Source organism: Sycon ciliatum, chromosome 12 (assembly GCF_964019385.1).
Source record: "Sycon ciliatum chromosome 12, ocSycCili1.1, whole genome shotgun sequence".
NCBI classification, from domain to species: domain Eukaryota; kingdom Metazoa; phylum Porifera; class Calcarea; order Leucosolenida; family Sycettidae; genus Sycon; species Sycon ciliatum.
The window spans coordinates 27,914,131-27,926,427 of NC_088654.1; positions in this window are offsets into that span (position 1 = coordinate 27,914,131).

The window sequence follows — 12,297 nt, forward strand, 5'->3', positions numbered from 1 at the left end:
TCTTTAGTTTAGAGAGAAAGCGAGAGAGAGAAAGAGAGAGAGAGAGTGAGAAAGAAGGAAAGGGTGAAAAAGAGAATTGAGAAAGAGAGTGATTGAGAAGGAAAGGGTGAAAAAGAGAATTGAGGAAGAGAGATGTACAGAGATAAAGAGAGAGTGTGTGAGAGAGAAAGAGAGTGGGAGAGCGATAAAGAGGGAGTGTGTGTGAGAGAGAAAGAGAGTGGGAGAGTGATAAAGAGAGAGAGAGTGTGTGAGAGAGAAAGAGAGTGGGAGAGCGATAAAGAGAGAGTGTGTGTGAGAGAGAAAGAGAGTGGGAGAGTGATAAAGAGAGAGTGTGTGTGAGAGAGAAAGAGAGTGGGAGAGTGATAAAGAGAGAGAGTGGGAGAGAGAGAAATAGAGTGTGAGAGTGATAAAGAGAGAGAGAGTGTGAGAGAGAGAAAGAGAGTGGGAGAGTGATAAAGAGAGAGTGTGTGAGAGAGAAAAGACAGATGAAGAGAGAAAGATATGGAGAGAGAAAGCGATTGGGCGTGAGATGGAGAGATCTTGTGTGGCTTTTAATACACCTGGTCGTGATAGCGTGGGCTGGAGACTACTTCCTGTATGTATTGAAGATGTTTCGGTAGTGATTTTATCGCAGGGTTCTTCAGGATATGGCACGTCCGAAAACGTTTGTTGCGCATGACCATACCAGGCAATGGGTTATTTTTAAAAGTCATGTCTGAACCCACAAAGGACAGTGCTGGAGAACACTGTATCACATACACATAGTTTAATTACATCATCAGGAAGATATTGAAAATACCAGATAACCTTCACAACACATGAATGGACTTATATATTTCAAATCACAACTGGAGCAAACGCCTCCATAATTGAGTCCGGGTGTTGTATTTCCAAGCGTATCCAAGCAACCATCGCACAGCAACCATGAATATTTGTATTGGTAACTATGACGACCAGCACATTTACTGACCACACTACAAACCGGAGAATTCTCAGTACTTGCAGTTCACAAGAATCCTAGCCCACACCTGCATCGTCTTTTGTCCAGCATGATACGAAAGTTGACATCTACCAAGTACTCACTAGCCCAAAACTTGGCCACAAAAGAGAAAAAGAAAAGAAGAAGAAAAGAAAGGCAAACAAAAAACATTCTGCACTGAGGTGATTCGGGAGCTCCAGGGAGCAATGTAGAGCTCAACACGACTGATCACACAGCATAGGGATGTGTTACCAAAGTATGTTTTAGAAAATGGACAAATCAAATTGATTGCAAACCAGAACACGATAGGCAACAAACGCAACGGAGGGAAGCGAGAAATGGCAACTAATCACGCGAAATGTGACCTTCCGATACTGCCAGAGTGTGGGATACCGTATTTTACCGGTTGTAAGTCGACCCTGGTTATAGGTCGACCCCCTTATCCGGAGGTCTCAATTCTGCGTTTTAAAGTTTTTACCCAAAGAAGCACTACTAACCACTCCATTCTACTAACACAACAACAAATCATGTAAACATTCCTTATTGGAGGGTATAACGTCCCAATCCTTGAAAAAGGCCAATAAACTGGCAAACATGTGTACACATGGTGCACTCGTGCATGCAGTGCAGGTCGTTTTTTGTAAGATACCGATAGTTCCCGGTTATAAGTCGAATCCCGGTTGAAAGTCGACCCCCACCCTTTCCCCTTCTGTTTTTAGTCGTAAAAGGTCGACTTACAACCGGAAAAATATGGTACCTCATGAGCCCCAGCACGGTGCCTAACATGAGAGCAACGCATACAAACCATGCAAGAACGCAGTAGAGTTCAGTGGGGTGAAGACTAGGTGACCTTTGTCAGACGGAACTGAATGGAACACCGCCAAAATTGGCCATGGAATTCCGTCGTTCACAACCAATCCTGGCGCATAAGGTGTTGAAATATGTCACGTGATTTGAAGGTCTGCATTCCCTTTGTTGCAGAACGCTTCGGGATGACTTGCTCAGGAATGTTGTTCCATGCTGCAATGAGGGTGTAGAGGACTGTTGTTTCATGCTGCAATGAGGGTGTAGAGGAATGTTGTTCCATGCTGCAATGAGGGTGTAGAGGAATGTTGTTCCATGGTGCAATGAGGGTGTAGAGGAATGTTGTTCCATGCTGCAATGAGGGTGTAGAGGAATGTTGTTCCATGCTGCAATGAGGGTGTAGAGGAATGTTGTTCCATGCTGCAATGAGGGTGTAGAGGAATGTTGTTCCATGCTGCAATGAGGGTGTAGAGGAATGTTGTTCCATGCTGCAATGAGGGTGTAGAGGAATGTTGTTCCATGCTGCAATGAGGGTGTAGAGGAATGTTGTTCCATGCTGCAATGAGGGTGTAGAGGAATGTTGTTCCATGCTGCAATGAGGGTGTAGAGGAATGTTGTTCCATGCTGCAATGAGGGTGTAGAGGAATGTTGTTCCATGCTGCAATGAGGGTGTAGGAGAATGACCTCAGTGGGTAGTTTGGTGCTGTCCCAGCGAGTGGCCATTGCAACTGTAATTGGTGACCAGAAGCTAGTTGTTGGAGGGGTCTTGGAGTACGTGTAGGCGCTGAAGGTGGTGGGAGAAGGGCTGTCTGTAATAGTTTTACCTTGACACTTCTTGCTTGTCTTATGGTAACACCTTGTGTTCCTACTATTCTCACTACTGCGGTTATCGCCTTTCTTTTGCTTTATAACCTCTGGTTTGAACATCATTCGACGAATTCTCCATTCAATCAAGTCTATACTGTTACACTGGTAGCTTGAGGATGGTTGAGATCATCGTTTGCCCTTTGACGTGCCTTGTGCTCCTGGCCGCTACTGCTCTGCTATACGCCGCTTTCCGTGAGATCCACCGCGCTCGGGACAACGTGGCTGCTACAGTTGGACGACATCAATTTCCTGCTACATCAAGCTCAAGTCCTACGGATCTAGCCTCGTGTCAATCGCGTTCTCTCTCCCAGACAAGCCCGAGCGTCAAACGCGTTACCAGAGAACCGAATGTTTTCCATGGCAACCCTTCCGAGTTCAAAGAGTGGGTATTTACGGTCGAGTTAGCCTTGAAGTGCTCACCTCAAGGTGACCCGGAGAGCCAAGTTAACTTTGCGGCTAGGTACCTCGCTGGGAATGCGTGTCTTTGGCTTATTTCTTCCATGGAAGCAGGTGAGCAATTTTCGGATTGGCATTCTTTGAAAACCGCCCTAGCGCGAGTGTATGGCCCTCACTATGACGGGGAAAGAGTGCGGTTGGATATGTTCTCTATCCAACAACGTGGGTAAATTGAATCGTACGTAACGGAGTTTTCTCGGCTAAGTTTACAGTTGCTGGAACTTGACGAACTCTCCAGAGCCTTGCTATTTGTCAACGGCCTGCACGGTAACATGCGGACCTTGGCAGTGAAGGAACACCCCACTACACTGTCAGCCGCCGTTCAGGCAGCGCTAGCAGTCGCCTCAGACAGCCGATTTCAGCGCAGACCACCACTGGCGACCGCGCCGGGATTCGCACCACCATCAGGTAGCAGAAAGTTAACAAAACTAAGCCCCGAGGAACGTGAGACATTACGAGCCCAGGGGGGCTGCTTCGCATGTCGTCGACCAGGCCATATAGCCCAGAATTGCCCGCAGCATCGACATCACCCAAACGGTGGACGTCAGTAAGGCCGATGCGATTACTGACGCATCAAGAAAAGGCATCACCTGCGTGTAGTGTGTGCTCCGTCTCTACCCGTAACCGATTCAGTAGCCTCGCTGTGGAGGATGTTGACGATGATGCTGAATGCTCCGAAGCCAATTTCAAGCGAGATGTTACACCAACTATTGAGGCCCAGGTTACCAGCGTCAATGTGGAAACGGAACATGAGCTCCTGCGTGTAGAAGGAAAAATCTACGGTCGTCGCGCGCTTATGTTAATAGATTCGGGCTCGACCCATGATTTCATTGCCAACCGAAATTGGCTCGGAAAACCTGAATGTCACGCTGGCTGATGGAGCATCAAGCTCGTTTCCCATGGAGACGACCCATGAATTGAAGGTTATCGTAGGCGACTTCAGCGATAACCAAACCTTCACGGTGTTCCCCCTTCATCGCTATGACGCTATATTGGGGAAACCTTGGTTAACGCGTAACAATCCAGACATAAACTTCCGGACGAATGAAGTCAGGTTGAACTCGAATGGTTTGCCTTGTGCGTCGCCCAGTCAAAGCGAACCGACCGCACCTGTGGAGGCGATGTTCATATCTGGTCGTCAGGCTAGGCATGCTCTTAGGAGTGGAGACGAAGGTGTTCTGGCGTGGGTCAGCGTAGAAGACGGCATTGGCAAGGAACCTCCCGACAAATCCACTCAGAACGAGCACCCAGATCTCAAGGCCATGTTCCGTGACTATGACGATCTTTTCCCGGATGATCTGCCAGCTAGACTCCCACCAAAAAGGGTCTGTAGACCACGAAATCCGCCTGGAGGAAGGCTCATCACTCCCATCGCGACCTGCCTATCGCCTGCCCAGGCCAGAAATGGAGGAATTGAAGAAACAGCTCACAGAACTCTTGAAAAAGGGTTTCGTAGAACCAAGTAAGTCCCCCTTTGGTGCACCGGTGTTTTTTGTCAAGAAAGCTGATGGTTCGTTACGCATGGTCTGTGATTGGAGGGAGCTAAGCAAGATAACTGTTAAGAACAAGGCGTGCTTGCCCAATGTGGATGATTTATTCGATACCGTACAGGGCGCTAGGTACTTCACGAAACTAGACCTCCGATCAGGGTATAATCAGATTCGCATTCAAGCTGAGGACGTGCCCAAAACCGCGATTAACACTCCCTTTGGGCATTACCAATTTAGGGTCATGGGATTTGGTCTCACCAATGCACCGGCAACATTTCAATCCATGATGAATACGATTCTTCAACCATATCTGAGGGAGTTCGTAGTCGTGTTCCTAGATGACATACTCATCTTCAGCAAAACGTGGTCGGAGCATATGCAGCATGTCCGGTCGGTATTGAGCGTGCTCCGGGACAACCAGTTATTTTGCAAACGGTCAAAATGTGAATTTGGCGTGGAGAGTGTGCGGTTCCTGGGACATTGCATCGATGGACTGCACATCGCCCCTGACCCAGACAAGATTGCCGCAGTAAAGGTCTGGCCCGCTCCGACTTCCGTCACAGAGGTGAGGCAATTTCTTGGATTTACGAATTATTTTAGGCGATTCATAGATCAATACTCATCGCTCTCTAAGACCTTAGAGGAGATAACGTGAAAACATGCACGATTCGAGTGGAACAGCTCTCGGCAACATGCCTTTGAATTGCTAAAGCATGCCTTGTTGAATGCGCCACTATTGCGGCTGGCTGATGTGAACTGACCATTCAGAGTGGTAACAGATGCAAGCGATTTCGCCTTGGGATGTGTTCTTCTCCAAGAACTAGAGGAAGATGCCTGGCATCCAGTGGCTTATGCTAGCCTAAAATTGTCTGCTGCTGAACAGAATTATACAGCTACAGAAAGAGAAACATTGGCCGTAATGTTTGCGCTAAAGACCTGGCGCATCTACCTCTTTCAACGCTTTGAGGTCATTACAGACAACATGGCGGTAGTTTATCTGAAAACAAAACCAAGCATTACAAAGAGAGAGGCGCGATGGGTTGAATTCCTAGCTGACTATGACTACACAGTCCGTCACAGACCCGGCAGAGAGAACCCTGCAGATCCCCTTTCGCGTCGCCCAGATCTCCATGAGAGTAACCTCGTGGAGAATGCAGTACCACGTTTGAATGCTATTGAGTATGCTTTAGCAATGAATGATGACGTGTCCAATACAATATCAGATACCTACCAGAGAGACAAAGAGCTAACTCCCATCATAGAAAGATTGAAGCATTCTCTCCGAGATAATTTGCATGATTGCTATTATTGGGACGAATCCACTGATCGCTTGTACCTCAAGGCATCCCCCAATAACCGGTTGTGCATACCACAGTGCGCTGTCCGGTTAAAGCTCATTCAAAAACACCATGAGTGTGCAACGGCTGGCCACCCGGGTCGTGATCGAACGTACTTCCGCCTAGCACGTTTTTTCTACTGGCCCCGAATGGGTCTCGATATCAAGAGATTTGTCAAAACCTGTGATCTCTGCCAGCGAACGAAGGGAGGTCAGCCACGAACAGGGCTTCTCCAGTCACTTCCAATCCCTAATAGTCCTTGGCAGGATATCTCAATGGATTTTATTGTTGGATTGCCCCTTACTTCTCGTGGCTTCGACGCAATTTACACCTTTGTGGACCGACTTACGAAGTGCGTACATCTTGTTCCAACAAACTCGAAGATTGATGCTAAGGGCAGCGCTCAACTGTACATTCAAAACGTGTTTCGTCTGCACGGGCTGAGCTCGACCATTGTTTCCGATCGCGATCCACGATTCACTGCAGCTTTTTTCAAAGAAGTATTCTCTCAGCTAGGAACTAAATTGGCATTCAGCACTGCTAACCACTCTCAAACGGATGGTTTGACAGAGAGAGTTAACCGGCAAGTGGGAGATATTCTAAGAGCATTTGTGAACTTGAGACAGGACAATTGGGATTCGCTTCTACCACTCTGCGAGTTTGCAATAAATAGTTCACAACAGTCATCTGTAGCTAATACACCGTTCTATCTGAACTATGGGTTTGACCCTAAGTCCCCGCCCGAATTCATTCTTACGGGAGGGAAAAGGAGTGATTCGGTCGATTGGCTTCATGAGCAGGAAGCCGCACTAAGGATAGCTCGAGATGCAATGCTCGACGCCCAGGCAAGGCAAGCTCTATACGCAGACCAGACGAGAACGCCCAGTGATTTGAAGGTTGGTGATAGCGTTCTTGTCTACAGAGACTTTCTACTGACCCCGGAAGCTCGTGGCCAGCCCTCTCGGAAGTTGCAACCCAAGTGGTTTGGTCCGTATCGTATCCAGGCTAAGATTGGAGCGAATGCTTTCCGCTTGGAACTACCCCGTGAACTTCGCTGCCATCCCGTGTTTAATGTCACTGCTCTTAAACGCTACGAAGAGAACACGATTCCTGGAAGACACGAAACCCCGCCTCCGCCCTTCACAGATCTAGATGGACACACACGCTATGTTGTCGAAGCCGTTTTGAATCACCGACACCGCAGTGGTGAGCACCACTTCCTGGTGCATTAGAAGGGTTACCCCAGCAGCGAAGCTACGTGGGAGCCCGCTGGCAACCTATGTGATGAGTCTGGTCGGAATATTAAACCGCTGCAGAACTATCTAGCCTCACAACGACAGCAGCCTTGATCTAACTGGGCTGAGCCATATGCATCTCTTACTGAGGTAGTTAATAATATGTTATGGACTGATATAGTTTTGCGTCATCTCCTTGTGAGAGTGATGAAGTTGAGTTGGATTACACTTCAATGTGGTTATGCATATGCATGAGTGATTATTAATATTCCCCTTTCCACAATTGCATCCCCTAACTGGATTGTGTTATCTAATAGAACCTTGGGCTTCCTATGGGGCCGGGAGAGTGTAATAGTTTTACTTTGACACTTTTTGCTTGTCTTATGGTAACACCTTGTGTTCCTACTATTCTCACTCCTGCGGTTATCGCCTTTCTTTTGCTTTATAACCTCTGGTTTGAACATCATTTGACGAATTCTCCAATCAATCAAGTCTATACTGTTACACTGTCAGCTGGGGTGGGCCTTCAATGCAGTGCAACTTGTACATGTATGCAAGCCCTGAGCCTGCCCTCCAGAGCTGCAGACTCTGAAAGATTGTGTCAGGTCACATGATCATGCTACTGATCCAATGTAAAGTGTTCTTTGGAGTCACGTGATAGGGCATGTTGAATTAAGGAAGGGTTTTTGTAGAGATGTTGATTAGAGAAAAAGAGAGAGAGCTTGTCTCGTGTCTTCTCAGACTTCCAATTAACTCTACCTGTATCCATGTTGTTTAATACTTGTTAATCCCAAGTTAGGGGTCGTCGCAAAAGTTTTTTTGTCGTCCCTGAAACGAACATGATTCATTTGGGGGGGGGGGGGGGGGGGGAGGGGAGCGAGCCAAAATCGCAAGTCGACCGACACTGTACATATGACATGTACATGAATGCGATTTTCGTCGTCCAGCATAGCAAGCTGTGTTCGTTTCAGAGGGAGGGGAGGGGGTCCAAGTACCAAATGAACGATGTTCGTTTCAGGGACGACAGCAAACTTTTGCGACGACCCCTTACCATAACTATAACTGCTTTCTGCAGTTAGTGTGGATGTGTATTTGTAAAAAAATGAAAGATGAAAAATAGGGATTCACTGGCCAGAAAAAGCCGCTAGGCGAAAGTTAGTGGCGGTCAATTCATCAGCCTTGCAAGCTGTTGAATGGTAGGGCCCCAGCACAAGTTGCTATGTCTAACATAGCTTGTTCGCTATCATCGCTTCAGCGATGAACATTAGTGTGAGTATGAGTATGTGTGTGCGCGTGTGTGTGCGTGTGTATGTCTTCCTGAAGACATTGATACTCTTCTGCGTGAGAGCCGCCTGCGTTGGCTGGGTCATGTTGCCCGTATGGACGCCGCACGGATTCCTCAACAAGTGTTGTTTGGGGATCTTGAGGCAACCAGACCACGGCATGATCCAAAGAAGCGTTGGCGAGACACGATTGTCGGTGATTTGTGTTCACTAGATATTTCGGAGTCCGAGCGGTACCGGCTCGCACAGGATCGCCCGGAATGGCGCATGTGGGTCCATCAACATCGTTTTCCTCTCCCAGCATCGAAGGACTTCCACTGTGCATGTGGCAGAACGTTTAGGAGAAGTGGCGATTTGAAGTGTCACCTCAAGTACTGCCCAACTCAGTAGCATATCATCTCCACTGGAGTTGGGCAGTCAAATGTCAAGGTCAAGGCCTGTCTGAGAATGCGCTAGCGTGAGCTCAGCTGCTAGGAGCCAGTAAGAGTTTATTCAGTTCAGAACAACATGATTATTGGATAAAGAATGGAGGGTCGTGGTTGGTAGCATGAGTTGAATGTAAACCCATGTCAATGATACATATACATGTAGGTAATGAGATGTGCATGGCTGGCAAGATATTATCTTAGTGTGAGTTGAGTTCAGGACGTGACTTGCTGTATGTCAAAACAAGTGATAAAATATATGCCGACTTGAAATTTCACTTGACTGACTCACGACTGCCATCCAGAGCACACGAGAATTCAAGTCGGCAGGAAAACCACGAGCTCCCATGTAGGGAGCAATACACCCTTCCCCTACTATCGCCGAAGTCGCACTAACCTCTTCTGCACATCGTTGTCCCCAGCACGGGCTTGCGAATTAGATGGTTTGGAGGCAACAACGTTGTGAATGGCCAACGGTCCTCAGCTGTTGTTAAGCACCTCCATGAGCAACACTAACTCACGCTGCTATTTGGTGTTCACGAGGTGTTTGTCGCGCTGGAAACGGAGCGTCTCTGTAAGTTTGTATCCCTGGTGATGTTTGCACCTGGCCAGCACTATAATATAAGTGGTGCTCTTCAGGCACAATCTTTCTCAACCTATTCAAGCTCAACTGATGAGGAGTGAATTCCCCGAAACACTGTGTATTGAGCAGGGAGTGGTGCTTTCTTGCAGGTTTGCCGAGTGGACGGTTCGATGGACTTCTCGATCGTGTGCTCTGGATGGCAATCGTGAGTCAATCAAGTGAGAATTCAAGTCGACAGGAAAACCGCGAGCTGCCATGCAGAGAGCAACACACTCCTCCCCATATAGATATATTTGTTAAATGGAGATCAGGTAAAGACGTATAGTAGATGTAACATGTAGCTGGTCGCGTTGGTACATCATTATCCCAGTCTACAGTGAGTACCTTCTTACAACAATGTTATGCTGATGATCTCCATACACACTCCAGTTGCAGTGGTACTGACTCTACTACTAGTGTGCCATACACATCTCCTCCCCCCCCCTATCCCACACACACACACCTCCCCCCCCCCCCCCTCCCACACCTACATTCACATCTATCCCCCTCCCACACACACACACCTCCCCCCCCCCCTCTCCCACACACACACACACCTCCCCCCTCCCACACCTACATTCACATCTATCCCCCTCCCACACACACACGCCTCCCCCTCCCCCTCCCACACTTACATTCACATCTACTTATCCCCCCCCCCCCTCCCACACACAACACACCTCTTCCCTTCCCCCACAGCCTAAGTCGACTTTGGCTCGGCAAGGGATACTCAGAGCTCACTCACTAGGAACACGGGCTGGACACTTGCTGTGGAGTTGTACCCGCAGCCGGTACCCAGTCCCGATACACACACAAACATACCACCCACTAGGAAGCGAGGGGGAAAACAAACAAAAACAAGAACAAAATGAGAGAAGAATAAGCAATACATGGGTGTATGACCAATAGTGAACCACCCGCACGCACACTTTGCATAACAAAATGAGAAACACAAAATCTAACATTGACGCATAAGGCCATCATTTTTTATATCTATGTTTCGCGTCGTCTGCACGCATACGTTTTGATTTTTTTCGGAAAAAAATCAATCGTGCACAGTTTAGTGTACGATCGTGCGAGTCATCGGTGTCGACTGGTTGCATCCGGCGAAACTGGGATTCAGAAATGGCCTCGAGGCCAGCGTTGGTAAATCGTTTATACGGCATCTGCGAGCAGTATTCTATGAGCTTACAACAGACCGCATCGATCGCCTCAAGCTGAGAGGATGCGTCGTTCCGGAGCTCTTTGCACCGCTGCTGAAGGCTGAGTACAATAATCCAGCGAAGCAAGGGCACCAACGGTTGCCTCCTCTGTCCAAAGTGATGTAGATTTTGTGCTTGGATGTACGATTTTTCTTTCGAATGTACACCATGCACGAGCTATTGAGTATTATGCTATGTACAGTTCTATACACCTCTGATGAGCCTTTTATTATTTTGCAACTTTTTATTTTTTTCCACCTCTCGCATATTGGTGGAATCATATATTATGATTCTGGAAGTTGAACTGACGCGAAACATAGATATAAAAAATGATGGCCTAAACACACACACACACACACACACACACACACACACACACACACACACACACACACACACACACACACACACACACACACACACACACACACACACATGCAACACCCACAAACACAAAGTGGGAACAAGATCCCATAACACCGCATCCACTTCGGGGTGGCCGCATTGACCCACCCGCACACTCATACTACCCTAGCTCGCACATACCGCACCCATCCAACATGCAGCTTGCACCCCTCAGTCGCAAACTCATTACCGCACACCTTCCCGCTCTGTGTCTGTCCACCGGGGGGAGTTGGGTCCACCCAGTCATATGGTCTTATTGTTGATATTACAAAAATAGATGAATTGACTATTGGCACACTTCTGTGGAGCACTATTTAGAGAACAAAAACTTGGTGCAGCCTATTCTTTGATTTGACCGATATAAAATTCAAAAGACAGAAACAGTAAGTCCACTGGGAGTGAGTAACAGTAGACCAGTAGACCTCAAAAAAGAAGAACAAGGGATGAAACAAGAGATGAAAGATGAGGAGGGGTGTGGAAGGAATAGACCGATCCCCTTATTATTGTCTGGGTTCGAGCAAGGGGGCAACTCCGCAGTCGCGTGGGATCCTGCTGCACACACGCGACCAACCTCACCGCGGCTGTGCGTGACTTCTCGCATGCGAAGTGCAGAGCACACGAGATCTACATGCAGTGCAAGCCTGTCTACAAAAAATGCCACAAGGACTTTTGATTTGAGCTGTTTTGTTTTAGTTTAGACGTCTTCCTTTTTACGACTTCAGGATGCCTTCTCAGAACATTGCTGCGTTCCTCACTGTCAGAACAGGAGGACGAAGCAAACAAGTCATTTCACTCCAGTCCTTTCCTCGTGTGGAGCCACAGCGGCCTGGAGCAAGCGGATCCAGGCTATTCCCCATGAGGAAGGACGTAGTTTTAGGGTCACTCTGAATATTGAGTTGCAGCGATCATTTCGATCCCGAAATCGAAATCGTTTCACCCAGCTCTACAAGGACAGGATGAGTCCAGGAAACCAAACAGCTGTCCTACGGTACCAGGTTTGCCTTTCGCAAGAGAGTGGAGTCTGGACGCCTTGCTCCCCATGATCGCAAAACAGTATTTTGCTGAGCCTAGTGCAGTTCGGTCATGGACGTGCAGCGTCTGCATCACGAGCTCCCCATGCTCGCAAACAAGTATTTTGCGGAGAGGCAACGGCACTTTGAGTTGGAAAGGAACCTGGCTTAGTGCAGTTTGG